The sequence below is a fragment of the Anser brachyrhynchus genome (genome assembly GCF_964034855.1).
Source record: "Anser brachyrhynchus genome assembly, chromosome: 17".
NCBI lineage: Eukaryota > Metazoa > Chordata > Aves > Anseriformes > Anatidae > Anser > Anser brachyrhynchus.
In genome coordinates this window covers 14,501,994-14,520,034 of record NC_137710.1, presented here as the reverse complement: position 1 = coordinate 14,520,034, position 18,041 = coordinate 14,501,994, and positions in this window count along the sequence as shown.

The following is an 18,041-nucleotide window of genomic DNA, read 5'->3' as shown; positions in this document are numbered from 1 at the left end:
GGATTGAAGGAAAGACCAAAGAAAGAAAAGGTCGTAATGCAAAGAAACACCCAAACAAAACAAAAGGAAACAAACACTGTCTATTCCATTGTTGCAGGGTTGGGAACCTACACCAATGGACACAAACGAACTAGAGCAACAGCCTTGGAGGAGTTTGAGGCAGCAAGCCGAGGTTTCAGCTGTGTTCAGAGAATGCGAAAAGGAAAGGCTCAATGAGATGCTTGGAAGGAGCCTTAAGGGGCAAACAGGACCAGACCTCAACAAATGGAGAAAAACCTGGGGAAGCTCCGTGCAATTTGAGCTAATCCGTGAGAGCTACAGGACATGCAGACACAGGCAGGTAACAAATACCAGACAGGTAAGCTGCTTTTCCAGAACTAACGCAGGTAAGGAAAAATTTTCCCTAAGTAAAATGTGGTGGAGGCAAAGGTAGCTACCGGGCATGTAGCAACCTCTGAATTAGGCAAAATTCTCTGTTAGCTAGCCTAGAGGGATCCGAGTTGAGGATCCACAAAGAAAAAATCTCTCTTGGAGGAAGCCAAGTCTTTTTTCTAGAAGCATGCCGAGGTGAGAAGGCAAGGGTAGCTACCAGGCATACACTTCCCTCTAAACTTGGCCGAACTTGTGGTGTCCCTACCCTGAAGGGCTTTGCAGCCGGTACCCAGAGCTAAAAGTTTCTCAGGCAGAATCCCAAACATTTGCAGAAGCTTCCCTGGAGGAGGCAATGGTAGCCAGCAGGCATGCAGCTACCTCCAAAGTAGAGCCAAAATAGTGAGGAACTTAACGCGGGGGGGTCTTCAGCTGGTATTGACAAGCAGTTGTGTATTTGGAGCTAGCCCAGAAGTTTTGCAAAACAAGATGAGCGAAGGGAAGTGAAGGTACCCAGGCAGGTAGCTCCCTCGAAAACTGGCCAAAGTTGTCAGGTACCTCCCCGGAAGCGATCTGAGGAGAGGATCCCAAACTAAATCTGTATGTGGAGGTAGCCACAAAGTTTTGGCAAAGAAGATCAGCCAGCTGTGTGGCATCCAGGGCAGCATTCCTAGCACAGGCAGTTTGTATGTGGTCTTGGACACTAGCTACGTGTGTCTTTATGGTGTCTGGGAGGCCACAGGTAAGGGGGAGTTAACCTTGCCAGCTGAATCAGGGCTTGCTTTGGGGATCTCCGTAAGAGATCCTTCTCCTGCATCGCTTGTATGCAGGCTGGTTTTTGAACAGATGCAGCCAAATGGGAGAACCCTGAGGTCTTCATGAGAAGGGATTGTCCTCTTTCTTGTGGGTCTATTCCACTGACCCAATAGGCAGCTAAAATGAATCTATGCCACTAACCCTATAGGCAGTTAATATGTTTATTTAACGTATAAATGCTATCGCAGGTATTCCTCACCAAAGTGAAGGTGAAGGTGCAGAGCTTACCAAGGAGGTGTCCCTGTCTTGGTGGAGAAGGAGCACAGAACATCGACTGCCTCTTCTAGGTTTTCAATTATTCCTTCTGCCCTCTCCCCACCCGCTCCCCCCAGCTCTCCCTTTTTCCTCACTCTAGGGTTTTGCTGTCATGAATTTTTTTACCACTACCTGCTAACACTTTTATATCCTAAGCTTATCTGTCCCACCCTGGGATGACAATGAGCATAATTTGGGCAAAAAATTGAGTATTATAATCTTCTATGTTTAGTATGTACTTCCTCAAGCTCCTTATCTTTTTAAGAGTTAACTTTAATGTTCATTTTATAAAGAATGAAGAAAAAGGTTTCACTCTGGGCACCGCAGACTTCAAGATTCTGTTCTGATGCCCAAAGAGGGTTTGGCACAGCCTGGGTATGCTGCTTTTGTTCAGGACTAAGGCATGTAGGCCCAACTTTTCCAGTGTGCTCCAGGCACCTGTCAGGACCCCCTGGGGCAGGACAGCCCAGCCGTGAGCTTGAGAGAGCTGGGCCATGGACGTCCTGGCTGTGGAGCTTCTCAGGGGCAGAGGTATGGTGGAACCAAAAGAGAGTGTTCATCTCCAGGGGAAAGAGAGAGAAGTCCGCCCTGTGGCACTTGGGGACTCCTGGACTCGCACATGCAGCACCTCGCTCAGGACCAAGCATGGGGACGCAGCTCCTTGGGAAGCCAAGGACAGGGACCGTGACCACATGGCAGCCCTGTGCTGTGAGGGGCAGTGCATATTGTGACCCAGAGTGGTGCTAGGCAACCGCCATGTCCCAGTGCAGGGCTGACAGGCACAGCCTCAGTCACCCCCAAGGCAGAGCTGGCCCCAGCCCAGACATGCGGCTCACAACAGGGTCCTGGGGCACCAGTGCAGGTGGGCTCGAGCTGGATGGTCTTTAAGGTCCCTTCCAACCCCAGGCATTGTAGGATTCTATGAGGGAGGCGGTGCACAAGGAATATGGGGTGGGGTGCTGATGTTTGAAAAAAGCAAAGAAACAACAAAACTAAGAGGAGGATTCAAACTAACAAAAGTGGTAGGATTGAAGGAAAGACCAAAGAAAGAAAAGGTCGTAATGCAAAGAAACACCCAAACAAAACAAAAGGAAACAAACACTGTCTATTCCATTGTTGCAGGGTTGGGAACCTACACCAATGGACACAAACGAACTAGAGCAACAGCCTTGGAGGAGTTTGAGGCAGCAAGCCGAGGTTTCAGCTGTGTTCAGAGAATGCGAAAAGGAAAGGCTCAATGAGATGCTTGGAAGGAGCCTTAAGGGGCAAACAGGACCAGACCTCAACAAATGGAGAAAAACCTGGGGAAGCTCCGTGCAATTTGAGCTAATCCGTGAGAGCTACAGGACATGCAGACACAGGCAGGTAACAAATACCAGACAGGTAAGCTGCTTTTCCAGAACTAACGCAGGTAAGGAAAAATTTTCCCTAAGTAAAATGTGGTGGAGGCAAAGGTAGCTAGCGGGCCTGTACCAACGTCCAAATTAGCCAGAATTCTCTGTTACCTAGCCTAGAGGGATCCGGGTTTAGGATCCTCAAAGAAAAAATTTCTCTTGGAGGAAGCCAAATCTTTTTTCTAGAAGCATGCCGAGGTGAGAAGGCAAGGGTAGCTACCAGGCATACACTTCCCTGTAAACTTGGCCAACCTTGTGGTGTCCCTACCCTGAAGGGCTTTGCAGCTGGTACCCAGAGCTAAATGTGTCTCAGGCAGAATCCCATACATTTTGAGAAACTTTTGTGGAGGAAGCGATGGTTGCTAGCAGGCATGCAGCTACCTCCAAAGTAGAGCCAAAATAGTGAGGAACTTAACGCGGAGGGGTCTTCAGCTGGTATTGACAAGCAGTTGTGTATTTGGAGCTAGCCCAGAAGTTTTGCAAAACAAGATGAGCGAAGGGAAGTGAAGGTACCCAGGCAGGTAGCTCCCTCGAAAACTGGCCAAAGTTGTCAGGTACCTCCCCTGAAGCGATCTGAGGAGAGGATCCCAAACTAAATCTGTATGTGGAGGTAGCCACAAAGTTTTGGCAACCAAGATGAGCCAGAGGCAAGAGAAGCCTCTTGGCATGCACCTCCCTCCAAAATTGGCCAATGTTGTCGGGTACGTAGCCTGAAGGGGTCTGCGGACCGAATCCACAAGTCCCTCTCTCTCTGGAAGAGCCCCAAAACTTTCACCAAGTATGCCTGGGAGGAGGAACGGGTAGCTACTGGGCATGCACGTACTTCCCAATTTGGCCAGACTTCAGGTAGATCCCCCATACGGGTGTCCTGCTTTTCCAGAACTTGTGCAGGTAACACAGAATTTTGCATAAGTACAATGTGGTGGAGGCAAAGGTAGCTACCGGGCATGTAGCAACCTCTGAATTAGGCAAAATTCTCTGTTAGCTAGCCTAGAGGGATCCGAGTTGAGGATCCACAAAGAAAAGATCTCTCTTGGAGGAAGCCAAGTCTTTTTTCTAGAAGCATGCCGAGGTGAGAAGGCAAGGGTAGCTACCAGGCATACACTTCCCTCTAAACTTGGCCGAACTTGTGGTGTCCCTACCCTGAAGGGCTTTGCAGCCGGTACCCAGAGCTAAATGTTTCTCAGGCAGAATCCCAAACATTTGCAGAAGCTTCCCTGGAGGAGGCAATGGTAGCCAGCAGGCATGCAGCTACCTCCAAAGTAGAGCCAAAATTGTGAGGGACTTAACGCGGAGGGGTCTTCAGCTGGTATTGACAAGCAGTTGTGTATTTGGAGCTAGCCCAAAAGTTTTGCAAAACAAGATGAGCGAAGGGAAGTGAAGGTACCCAGGCAGGTAGCTCCCTCGAAAACTGGCCAAAGTTGTCAGGTACCTCCCCTGAAGCGATCTGAGGAGAGGATCCCAAACTAAATCTGTATGTGGAGGTAGCCACAAAGTTTTGGCAACCAAGATGAGCCAGAGGCAAGAGAAGCCTCTTGGCATGCACGTCCCTCCAAAATTGGCCAATGTTGTCGGGTACGTAGCCTGAAGGGGTCTGCGGACCGAATCCACAAGTCCCTCTCTCTCTGGAAGAGCCCCAAAACTTTCACCAAGTATGCCTGGGAGGAGGAACGGGTAGCTACTGGGCATGCACGTACTTCCCAATTTGGCCAGACTTCAGGTAGATCCCCCATACGGGTGTCCTGCTTTTCCAGAACTTGTGCAGGTAACACAGAATTTTGCATAAGTACAATGTGGTGGAGGCAAAGGTAGCTACCGGGCATGTAGCAACCTCTGAATTAGGCAAAATTCTCTGTTAGCTAGCCTAGAGGGATCCGAGTTGAGGATCCACAAAGAAAAGATCTCTCTTGGAGGAAGCCAAGTCTTTTTTCTAGAAGCATGCCGAGGTGAGAAGGCAAGGGTAGCTACCAGGCATACACTTCCCTCTAAACTTGGCCGAACTTGTGGTGTCCCTACCCTGAAGGGCTTTGCAGCCGGTACCCAGAGCTAAATGTTTCTCAGGCAGAATCCCAAACATTTGCAGAAGCTTCCCTGGAGGAGGCAATGGTAGCCAGCAGGCATGCAGCTACCTCCAAAGTAGAGCCAAAATTGTGAGGGACTTAACGCGGAGGGGTCTTCAGCTGGTATTGACAAGCAGTTGTGTATTTGGAGCTAGCCCAAAAGTTTTGCAAAACAAGATGAGCGAAGGGAAGTGAAGGTACCCAGGCAGGTAGCTCCCTCGAAAACTGGCCAAAGTTGTCAGGTACCTCCCCTGAAGCGATCTGAGGAGAGGATCCCAAACTAAATCTGTATGTGGAGGTAGCCACAAAGTTTTGGCAACCAAGATGAGCCAGAGGCAAGAGAAGCCTCTTGGCATGCACCTCCCTCCAAAATTGGCCAATGTTGTCGGGTACGTAGCCTGAAGGGGTCTGCGGACCGAATCCACAAGTCCCTCTCTCTCTGGAAGAGCCCCAAAACTTTCACCAAGTATGCCTGGGAGGAGGAATGGGTAGCTACTGGGCATGCACGTACTTCCCAATTTGGCCAGACTTCAGGTAGATCCCCCATACGGGTGTCCTGCTTTTCCAGAACTTGTGCAGGTAACACAGAATTTTGCATAAGTACAATGTGGTGGAGGCAAAGGTAGCTACCGGGCATGTAGCAACCTCTGAATTAGGCAAAATTCTCTGTTAGCTAGCCTAGAGGGATCCGAGTTGAGGATCCACAAAGAAAAAATCTCTCTTGGAGGAAGCCAAGTCTTTTTTCTAGAAGCATGCCGAGGTGAGAAGGCAAGGGTAGCTACCAGGCATACACTTCCCTCTAAACTTGGCCGAACTTGTGGTGTCCCTACCCTGAAGGGCTTTGCAGCCGGTACCCAGAGCTAAATGTTTCTCAGGCAGAATCCCAAACATTTGCAGAAGCTTCCCTGGAGGAGGCAATGGTAGCCAGCAGGCATGCAGCTACCTCCAAAGTAGAGCCAAAATTGTGAGGAACTTAACGCGGAGGGGTCTTCAGCTGGTATTGACAAGCAGTTGTGTATTTGGAGCTAGCCCAGAAGTTTTGCAAAACAAGATGAGCGAAGGGAAGTGAAGGTACCCAGGCAGGTAGCTCCCTCGAAAACTGGCCAAAGTTGTCAGGTACCTCCCCGGAAGCGATCTGAGGAGAGGATCCCAAACTAAATCTGTATGTGGAGGTAGCCACAAAGTTTTGGCAAAGAAGATCAGCCAGCTGTGTGGCATCCAGGGCAGCATTCCTAGCACAGGCAGTTTGTATGTGGTCTTGGACACTAGCTACGTGTGTCTTTATGGTGTCTGGGAGGCCACAGGTAAGGGGGAGTTAACCTTGCCAGCTGAATCAGGGCTTGCTTTGGGGATCTCCGTAAGAGATCCTTCTCCTGCATCGCTTGTATGCAGGCTGGTTTTTGAACAGATGCAGCCAAATGGGAGAACCCTGAGGTCTTCATGAGAAGGGATTGTCCTCTTTCTTGTGGGTCTATTCCACTGACCCAATAGGCAGCTAAAATGAATCTATGCCACTAACCCTATAGGCAGTTAATATGTTTATTTAACGTATAAATGCTATCGCAGGTATTCCTCACCAAAGTGAAGGTGAAGGTGCAGAGCTTACCAAGGAGGTGTCCCTGTCTTGGTGGAGAAGGAGCACAGAACATCGACTGCCTCTTCTAGGTTTTCAATTATTCCTTCTGCCCTCTCCCCACCCGCTCCCCCCAGCTCTCCCTTTTTCCTCACTCTAGGGTTTTGCTGTCATGAATTTTTTTACCACTACCTGCTAACACTTTTATATCCTAAGCTTATCTGTCCCACCCTGGGATGACAATGAGCATAATTTGGGCAAAAAATTGAGTATTATAATCTTCTATGTTTAGTATGTACTTCCTCAAGCTCCTTATCTTTTTAAGAGTTAACTTTAATGTTCATTTTATAAAGAATGAAGAAAAAGGTTTCACTCTGGGCACCGCAGACTTCAAGATTCTGTTCTGATGCCCAAAGAGGGTTTGGCACAGCCTGGGTATGCTGCTTTTGTTCAGAACTAAGGCATGTAGGCCCAACTTTTCCAGTGTGCTCCAGGCACCTGTCAGGACCCCCTGGGGCAGGACAGCCCAGCCGTGAGCTTGAGAGAGCTGGGCCATGGACGTCCTGGCTGTGGAGCTTCTCAGGGGCAGAGGTATGGTGGAACCAAAAGAGAGTGTTCATCTCCAGGGGAAAGAGAGAGAAGTCCGCCCTGTGGCACTTGGGGACTCCTGGACTCGCACATGCAGCACCTCGCTCAGGACCAAGCATGGGGACGCAGCTCCTTGGGAAGCCAAGGACAGGGACCGTGACCACATGGCAGCCGTGTGCTGTGAGGGGCAGTGCATATTGTGACCCAGAGTGGTGCTAGGCAACCGCCATGTCCCAGTGCAGGGCTGACAGGCACAGCCTCAGTCACCCCCAAGGCAGAGCTGGCCCCAGCCCAGACGTGCGGCTCCCAACAGGGTCCTGGGGCACCAGTGCAGGTGGGCTCGAGCTGGATGGTCTTTAAGGTCCCTTCCAACCCCAGGCATTGTAGGATTCTATGAGGGAGGCGGTGCACAAGGAATATGGGGTGGGGTGCTGATGTTTGAAAAAAGCAAAGAAACAACAAAACTAAGAGGAGGATTCAAACTAACAAAAGTGGTAGGATTGAAGGAAAGACCAAAGAAAGAAAAGGTCGTAATGCAAAGAAACACCCAAACAAAACAAAAGGAAACAAACACTGTCTATTCCATTGTTGCAGGGTTGGGAACCTACACCAATGGACACAAACGAACTAGAGCAACAGCCTTGGAGGAGTTTGAGGCAGCAAGCCGAGGTTTCAGCTGTGTTCAGAGAATGCGAAAAGGAAAGGCTCAATGAGATGCTTGGAAGGAGCCTTAAGGGGCAAACAGGACCAGACCTCAACAAATGGAGAAAAACCTGGGGAAGCTCCGTGCAATTTGAGCTAATCCGTGAGAGCTACAGGACATGCAGACACAGGCAGGTAACAAATACCAGACAGGTAAGCTGCTTTTCCAGAACTAACGCAGGTAAGGAAAAATTTTCCGTAAGTAAAATGTGGTGGAGGCAAAGGTAGCTAGCGGGCCTGTACCAACGTCCAAATTAGCCAGAATTCTCTGTTACCTAGCCTAGAGGGATCCGGGTTTAGGATCCTCAAAGAAAAAATTTCTCTTGGAGGAAGCCAAATCTTTTTTCTAGAAGCATGCCGAGGTGAGAAGGCAAGGGTAGCTACCAGGCATACACTTCCCTGTAAACTTGGCCAACCTTGTGGTGTCCCTACCCTGAAGGGCTTTGCAGCTGGTACCCAGAGCTAAATGTGTCTCAGGCAGAATCCCATACATTTTGAGAAACTTTTGTGGAGGAAGCGATGGTTGCTAGCAGGCATGCAGCTACGTCCAAAGTAGGGCCAAAGTTGAGAGGGACGTAACGTGGAGGGGTCTTCAGCTGGTATTGACAAGCAGTTGTGTATTTGGAGCTAGCCCAGAAGTTTTGCAAAACAAGATGAGCGAAGGGAAGTGAAGGTACCCAGGCAGGTAGCTCCCTCGAAAACTGGCCAAAGTTGTCAGGTACCTCCCCTGAAGCGATCTGAGGAGAGGATCCCAAACTAAATCTGTATGTGGAGGTAGCCACAAAGTTTTGGCAACCAAGATGAGCCAGAGGCAAGAGAAGCCTCTTGGCATGCACGTCCCTCCAAAATTGGCCAATGTTGTCGGGTACGTAGCCTGAAGGGGTCTGCGGACCGAATCCACAAGTCCCTCTCTCTCTGGAAGAGCCCCAAAACTTTCACCAAGTATGCCTGGGAGGAGGAACGGGTAGCTACTGGGCATGCACGTACTTCCCAATTTGGCCAGACTTCAGGTAGATCCCCCATACGGGTGTCCTGCTTTTCCAGAACTTGTGCAGGTAACACAGAATTTTGCATAAGTACAATGTGGTGGAGGCAAAGGTAGCTACCGGGCATGTAGCAACCTCTGAATTAGGCAAAATTCTCTGTTAGCTAGCCTAGAGGGATCCGAGTTGAGGATCCACAAAGAAAAAATCTCTCTTGGAGGAAGCCAAGTCTTTTTTCTAGAAGCATGCCGAGGTGAGAAGGCAAGGGTAGCTACCAGGCATACACTTCCCTCTAAACTTGGCCGAACTTGTGGTGTCCCTACCCTGAAGGGCTTTGCAGCCGGTACCCAGAGCTAAATGTTTCTCAGGCAGAATCCCAAACATTTGCAGAAGCTTCCCTGGAGGAGGCAATGGTAGCCAGCAGGCATGCAGCTACCTCCAAAGTAGAGCCAAAATAGTGAGGAACTTAACGCGGAGGGGTCTTCAGCTGGTATTGACAAGCAGTTGTGTATTTGGAGCTAGCCCAGAAGTTTTGCAAAACAAGATGAGCGAAGGGAAGTGAAGGTACCCAGGCAGGTAGCTCCCTCGAAAACTGGCCAAAGTTGTCAGGTACCTCCCCGGAAGCGATCTGAGGAGAGGATCCCAAACTAAATCTGTATGTGGAGGTAGCCACAAAGTTTTGGCAACCAAGATGAGCCAGAGGCAAGAGAAGCCTCTTGGCATGCACGTCCCTCCAAAATTGGCCAATGTTGTCGGGTACGTAGCCTGAAGGGGTCTGCGGACCGAATCCACAAGTCCCTCTCTCTCTGGAAGAGCCCCAAAACTTTCACCAAGTATGCCTGGGAGGAGGAACGGGTAGCTACTGGGCATGCACGTACTTCCCAATTTGGCCAGACTTCAGGTAGATCCCCCATACGGGTGTCCTGCTTTTCCAGAACTTGTGCAGGTAACACAGAATTTTGCATAAGTACAATGTGGTGGAGGCAAAGGTAGCTACCGGGCATGTAGCAACCTCTGAATTAGGCAAAATTCTCTGTTAGCTAGCCTAGAGGGATCCGAGTTGAGGATCCACAAAGAAAAAATCTCTCTTGGAGGAAGCCAAGTCTTTTTTCTAGAAGCATGCCGAGGTGAGAAGGCAAGGGTAGCTACCAGGCATACACTTCCCTCTAAACTTGGCCGAACTTGTGTTGTCCCTACCCTGAAGGGCTTTGCAGCCGGTACCCAGAGCTAAATGTTTCTCAGGCAGAATCCCAAACATTTGCAGAAGCTTCCCTGGAGGAGGCAATGGTAGCCAGCAGGCATGCAGCTACCTCCAAAGTAGAGCCAAAATTGTGAGGGACTTAACGCGGAGGGGTCTTCAGCTGGTATTGACAAGCAGTTGTGTATTTGGAGCTAGCCCAGAAGTTTTGCAAAACAAGATGAGCGAAGGGAAGTGAAGGTACCCAGGCAGGTAGCTCCCTCGAAAACTGGCCAAAGTTGTCAGGTACCTCCCCTGAAGCGATCTGAGGAGAGGATCCCAAACTAAATCTGTATGTGGAGGTAGCCACAAAGTTTTGGCAAAGAAGATCAGCCAGCTGTGTGGCATCCAGGGCAGCATTCCTAGCACAGGCAGTTTGTATGTGGTCTTGGACACTAGCTACGTGTGTCTTTATGGTGTCTGGGAGGCCACAGGTAAGGGGGAGTTAACCTTGCCAGCTGAATCAGGGCTTGCTTTGGGGATCTCCGTAAGAGATCCTTCTCCTGCATCGCTTGTATGCAGGCTGGTTTTTGAACAGATGCAGCCAAATGGGAGAACCCTGAGGTCTTCATGAGAAGGGATTGTCCTCTTTCTTGTGGGTCTATTCCACTGACCCAATAGGCAGCTAAAATGAATCTATGCCACTAACCCTATAGGCAGTTAATATGTTTATTTAACGTATAAATGCTATCGCAGGTATTCCTCACCAAAGTGTAGGTGAAGGTGCAGAGCTTACCAAGGAGGTGTCCCTGTCTTGGTGGAGAAGGAGCACAGAACATCGACTGCCTCTTCTAGGTTTTCAATTATTCCTTCTGCCCTCTCCCCACCCGCTCCCCCCAGCTCTCCCTTTTTCCTCACTCTAGGGTTTTGCTGTCATGAATTTTTTTACCACTACCTGCTAACACTTTTATATCCTAAGCTTATCTGTCCCACCCTGGGATGACAATGAGCATAATTTGGGCAAAAAATTGAGTATTATAATCTTCTATGTTTAGTATGTACTTCCTCAAGCTCCTTATCTTTTTAAGAGTTAACTTTAATGTTCATTTTATAAAGAATGAAGAAAAAGGTTTCACTCTGGGCACCGCAGACTTCAAGATTCTGTTCTGATGCCCAAAGAGGGTTTGTCACAGCCTGGGTATGCTGCTTTTGTTCAGAACTAAGGCATGTAGGCCCAACTTTTCCAGTGTGCTCCAGGCACCTGTCAGGACCCCCTGGGGCAGGACAGCCCAGCCGTGAGCTTGAGAGAGCTGGGCCATGGACGTCCTGGCTGTGGAGCTTCTCAGGGGCAGAGGTATGGTGGAACCAAAAGAGAGTGTTCATCTCCAGGGGAAAGAGAGAGAAGTCCGCCCTGTGGCACTTGGGGACTCCTGGACTCGCACATGCAGCACCTCGCTCAGGACCAAGCATGGGGACGCAGCTCCTTGGGAAGCCAAGGACAGGGACTGTGACCACATGGCAGCCCTGTGCTGTGAGGGGCAGTGCATATTGTGACCCAGAGTGGTGCTAGGCAACCGCCATGTCCCAGTGCAGGGCTGACAGGCACAGCCTCAGTCACCCCCAAGGCAGAGCTGGCCCCAGCCCAGACATGCGGCTCACAACAGGGTCCTGGGGCACCAGTGCAGGTGGGCTCGAGCTGGATGGTCTTTAAGGTCCCTTCCAACCCCAGGCATTGTAGGATTCTATGAGGGAAGCGGTGCACAAGGAATATGGGGTGGGGTGCTGATGTTTGGAAAAAGCAAAGAAACAACAAAACTAAGAGGAGGATTCAAACTAACAAAAGTGGTAGGATTGAAGGAAAGACCAAAGAAAGAAAAGGTCGTAATGCAAAGAAACACCCAAACAAAACAAAAGGAAACAAACACTGTCTATTCCATTGTTGCAGGGTTGGGAACCTACACCAATGGACACAAACGAACTAGAGCAACAGCCTTGGAGGAGTTTGAGGCAGCAACCCGAGGTTTCAGCTGTGTTCAGAGAATGCGAAAAGGAAAGGCTCAATGAGATGCTTGGAAGGAGCCTTAAGGGGCAAACAGGACCAGACCTCAACAAATGGAGAAAAACCTGGAGAAGCTCCGTGCAATTTGAGCTAATCCGTGAGAGCTACAGGACATGCAGACACAGGCAGGTAACAAATACCAGACAGGTAAGCTGCTTTTCCAGAACTAACGCAGGTAAGGAAAAATTTTCCCTAAGTAAAATGTGGTGGAGGCAAAGGTAGCTAGCGGGCCTGTACCAACGTCCAAATTAGCCAGAATTCTCTGTTACCTAGCCTAGAGGGATCCGGGTTTAGGATCCTCAAAGAAAAAATTTCTCTTGGAGGAAGCCAAATCTTTTTTCTAGAAGCATGCCGAGGTGAGAAGGCAAGGGTAGCTACCATGCATACACTTCCCTGTAAACTTGGCCAACCTTGTGGTGTCCCTACCCTGAAGGGCTTTGCAGCTGGTACCCAGAGCTAAATGTGTCTCAGGCAGAATCCCATACATTTTGAGAAACTTTTGTGGAGGAAGCGATGGTTGCTAGCAGGCATGCAGCTACGTCCAAAGTAGGGCCAAAGTTGAGAGGGACGTAACGTGGAGGGGTCTTCAGCTGGTATTGACAAGCAGTTGTGTATTTGGAGCTAGCCCAGAAGTTTTGCAAAACAAGATGAGCGAAGGGAAGTGAAGGTACCCAGGCAGGTAGCTCCCTCGAAAACTGGCCAAAGTTGTCAGGTACCTCCCCTGAAGCGATCTGAGGAGAGGATCCCAAACTAAATCTGTATGTGGAGGTAGCCACAAAGTTTTGGCAACCAAGATGAGCCAGAGGCAAGAGAAGCCTCTTGGCATGCACCTCCCTCCAAAATTGGCCAATGTTGTCGGGTACGTAGCCTGAAGGGGTCTGCGGACCGAATCCACAAGTCCCTCTCTCTCTGGAAGAGCCCCAAAACTTTCACCAAGTATGCCTGGGAGGAGGAACGGGTAGCTACTGGGCATGCACGTACTTCCCAATTTGGCCAGACTTCAGGTAGATCCCCCATACGGGTGTCCTGCTTTTCCAGAACTTGTGCAGGTAACACAGAATTTTGCATAAGTACAATGTGGTGGAGGCAAAGGTAGCTACCGGGCATGTAGCAACCTCTGAATTAGGCAAAATTCTCTGTTAGCTAGCCTAGAGGGATCCGAGTTGAGGATCCACAAAGAAAAAATCTCTCTTGGAGGAAGCCAAGTCTTTTTTCTAGAAGCATGCCGAGGTGAGAAGGCAAGGGTAGCTACCAGGCATACACTTCCCTCTAAACTTGGCCGAACTTGTGGTGTCCCTACCCTGAAGGGCTTTGCAGCCGGTACCCAGAGCTAAATGTTTCTCAGGCAGAATCCCAAACATTTGCAGAAGCTTCCCTGGAGGAGGCAATGGTAGCCAGCAGGCATGCAGCTACCTCCAAAGTAGAGCCAAAATTGTGAGGGACTTAACGCGGAGGGGTCTTCAGCTGGTATTGACAAGCAGTTGTGTATTTGGAGCTAGCCCAGAAGTTTTGCAAAACAAGATGAGCGAAGGGAAGTGAAGGTACCCAGGCAGGTAGCTCCCTCGAAAACTGGCCAAAGTTGTCAGGTACCTCCCCGGAAGCGATCTGAGGAGAGGATCCCAAACTAAATCTGTATGTGGAGGTAGCCACAAAGTTTTGGCAAAGAAGATCAGCCAGCTGTGTGGCATCCAGGGCAGCATTCCTAGCACAGGCAGTTTGTATGTGGTCTTGGACACTAGCTACGTGTGTCTTTATGGTGTCTGGGAGGCCACAGGTAAGGGGGAGTTAACCTTGCCAGCTGAATCAGGGCTTGCTTTGGGGATCTCCGTAAGAGATCCTTCTCCTGCATCGCTTGTATGCAGGCTGGTTTTTGAACAGATGCAGCCAAATGGGAGAACCCTGAGGTCTTCCTGAGAAGGGATTGTCCTCTTTCTTGTGGGTCTATTCCACTGACCCAATAGGCAGCTAAAATGAATCTATGCCACTAACCCTATAGGCAGTTAATATGTTTATTTAACGTATAAATGCTATCGCAGGTATTCCTCACCAAAGTGAAGGTGAAGGTGCAGAGCTTACCAAGGAGGTGTCCCTGTCTTGGTGGAGAAAGAGCACAGAACATCGACTGCCTCTTCTAGGTTTTCAATTATTCCTTCTGCCCTCTCCCCACCCGCTCCCCCCAGCTCTCCCTTTTTCCTCACTCTAGGGTTTTGCTGTCATGAATTTTTTTACCACTACCTGCTAACACTTTTATATCCTAAGCTTATCTGTCCCACCCTGGGATGACAATGAGCATAATTTGGGCAAAAAATTGAGTATTATAATCTTCTATGTTTAGTATGTACTTCCTCAAGCTCCTTATCTTTTTAAGAGTTAACTTTAATGTTCATTTTATAAAGAATGAAGAAAAAGGTTTCACTCTGGGCACCGCAGACTTCAAGATTCTGTTCTGATGCCCAGAGAGGGTTTGGCACAGCCTGGGTATGCTGCTTTTGTTCAGAACTAAGGCATGTAGGCCCAACTTTTCCAGTGTGCTCCAGGCACCTGTCAGGACCCCCTGGGGCAGGACAGCCCAGCCGTGAGCTTGAGAGAGCTGGGCCATGGACGTCCTGGCTGTGGAGCTTCTCAGGGGCAGAGGTATGGTGGAACCAAAAGAGAGTGTTCATCTCCAGGGGAAAGAGAGAGAAGTCCGCCCTGTGGCACTTGGGGACTCCTGGACTCGCACATGCAGCACCTCGCTCAGGACCAAGCATGGGGACGCAGCTCCTTGGGAAGCCAAGGACAGGGACCGTGACCACATGGCAGCCGTGTGCTGTGAGGGGCAGTGCATATTGTGACCCAGAGTGGTGCTAGGCAACCGCCATGTCCCAGTGCAGGGCTGACAGGCACAGCCTCAGTCACCCCCAAGGCAGAGCTGGCCCCAGCCCAGACATGCGGCTCCCAACAGGGTCCTGGGGCACCAGTGCAGGTGGGCTCGAGCTGGATGGTCTTTAAGGTCCCTTCCAACCCCAGGCATTGTAGGATTCTATGAGGGAGGCGGTGCACAAGGAATATGGGGTGGGGTGCTGATGTTTGAAAAAAGCAAAGAAACAACAAAACTAAGAGGAGGATTCAAAGTAACAAAAGTGGTAGGATTGAAGGAAAGACCAAAGAAAGAAAAGGTCGTAATGCAAAGAAACACCCAAACAAAACAAAAGGAAACAAACACTGTCTATTCCATTGTTGCAGGGTTGGGAACCTACACCAATGGACACAAACGAACTAGAGCAACAGCCTTGGAGGAGTTTGAGGCAGCAAGCCGAGGTTTCAGCTGTGTTCAGAGAATGCGAAAAGGAAAGGCTCAATGAGATGCTTGGAAGGAGCCTTAAGGGGCAAACAGGACCAGACCTCAACAAATGGAGAAAAACCTGGGGAAGCTCCGTGCAATTTGAGCTAATCCGTGAGAGCTACAGGACATGCAGACACAGGCAGGTAACAAATACCAGACAGGTAAGCTGCTTTTCCAGAACTAACGCAGGTAAGGAAAAATTTTCCGTAAGTAAAATGTGGTGGAGGCAAAGGTAGCTAGCGGGCCTGTACCAACGTCCAAATTAGCCAGAATTCTCTGTTACCTAGCCTAGAGGGATCCGGGTTTAGGATCCTCAAAGAAAAAATTTCTCTTGGAGGAAGCCAAATCTTTTTTCTAGAAGCATGCCGAGGTGAGAAGGCAAGGGTAGCTACCAGGCATACACTTCCCTGTAAACTTGGCCAACCTTGTGGTGTCCCTACCCTGAAGGGCTTTGCAGCTGGTACCCAGAGCTAAATGTGTCTCAGGCAGAATCCCATACATTTTGAGAAACTTTTGTGGAGGAAGCGATGGTTGCTAGCAGGCATGCAGCTACGTCCAAAGTAGGGCCAAAGTTGAGAGGGACGTAACGTGGAGGGGTCTTCAGCTGGTATTGACAAGCAGTTGTGTATTTGGAGCTAGCCCAGAAGTTTTGCAAAACAAGATGAGCGAAGGGAAGTGAAGGTACCCAGGCAGGTAGCTCCCTCGAAAACTGGCCAAAGTTGTCAGGTACCTCCCCTGAAGCGATCTGAGGAGAGGATCCCAAACTAAATCTGTATGTGGAGGTAGCCACAAAGTTTTGGCAACCAAGATGAGCCAGAGGCAAGAGAAGCCTCTTGGCATGCACCTCCCTCCAAAATTGGCCAATGTTGTCGGGTACGTAGCCTGAAGGGGTCTGCGGACCGAATCCACAAGTCCCTCTCTCTCTGGAAGAGCCCCAAAACTTTCACCAAGTATGCCTGGGAGGAGGAACGGGTAGCTACTGGGCATGCACGTACTTCCCAATTTGGCCAGACTTCAGGTAGATCCCCCATACGGGTGTCCTGCTTTTCCAGAACTTGTGCAGGTAACACAGAATTTTGCATAAGTACAATGTGGTGGAGACAAAGGTAGCTACCGGGCATGTAGCAACCTCTGAATTAGGCAAAATTCTCTGTTAGCTAGCCTAGAGGGATCCGAGTTGAGGATCCACAAAGAAAAAATCTCTCTTGGAGGAAGCCAAGTCTTTTTTCTAGAAGCATGCCGAGGTGAGAAGGCAAGGGTAGCTACCAGGCATACACTTCCCTCTAAACTTGGCCGAACTTGTGGTGTCCCTACCCTGAAGGGCTTTGCAGCCGGTACCCAGAGCTAAATGTTTCTCAGGCAGAATCCCAAACATTTGCAGAAGCTTCCCTGGAGGAGGCAATGGTAGCCAGCAGGCATGCAGCTACCTCCAAAGTAGAGCCAAAATAGTGAGGAACTTAACGCGGAGGGGTCTTCAGCTGGTATTGACAAGCAGTTGTGTATTTGGAGCTAGCCCAGAAGTTTTGCAAAACAAGATGAGCGAAGGGAAGTGAAGGTACCCAGGCAGGTAGCTCCCTCGAAAACTGGCCAAAGTTGTCAGGTACCTCCCCGGAAGCGATCTGAGGAGAGGATCCCAAACTAAATCTGTATGTGGAGGTAGCCACAAAGTTTTGGCAAAGAAGATCAGCCAGCTGTGTGGCATCCAGGGCAGCATTCCTAGCACAGGCAGTTTGTATGTGGTCTTGGACACTAGCTACGTGTGTCTTTATGGTGTCTGGGAGGCCACAGGTAAGGGGGAGTTAACCTTGCCAGCTGAATCAGGGCTTGCTTTGGGGATCTCCGTAAGAGATCCTTCTCCTGCATCGCTTGTATGCAGGCTGGTTTTTGAACAGATGCAGCCAAATGGGAGAACCCTGAGGTCTTCCTGAGAAGGGATTGTCCTCTTTCTTGTGGGTCTATTCCACTGACCCAATAGGCAGCTAAAATGAATCTATGCCACTAACCCTATAGGCAGTTAATATGTTTATTTAACGTATAAATGCTATCGCAGGTATTCCTCACCAAAGTGAAGGTGAAGGTGCAGAGCTTACCAAGGAGGTGTCCCTGTCTTGGTGGAGAAAGAGCACAGAACATCGACTGCCTCTTCTAGGTTTTCAATTATTCCTTCTGCCCTCTCCCCACCCGCTCCCCCCAGCTCTCCCTTTTTCCTCACTCTAGGGTTTTGCTGTCATGAATTTTTTTACCACTACCTGCTAACACTTTTATATCCTAAGCTTATCTGTCCCACCCTGGGATGACAATGAGCATAATTTGGGCAAAAAATTGAGTATTATAATCTTCTATGTTTAGTATGTACTTCCTCAAGCTCCTTATCTTTTTAAGAGTTAACTTTAATGTTCATTTTATAAAGAATGAAGAAAAAGGTTTCACTCTGGGCACCGCAGACTTCAAGATTCTGTTCTGATGCCCAGAGAGGGTTTGGCACAGCCTGGGTATGCTGCTTTTGTTCAGAACTAAGGCATGTAGGCCCAACTTTTCCAGTGTGCTCCAGGCACCTGTCAGGACCCCCTGGGGCAGGACAGCCCAGCCGTGAGCTTGAGAGAGCTGGGCCATGGACGTCCTGGCTGTGGAGCTTCTCAGGGGCAGAGGTATGGTGGAACCAAAAGAGAGTGTTCATCTCCAGGGGAAAGAGAGAGAAGTCCGCCCTGTGGCACTTGGGGACTCCTGGACTCGCACATGC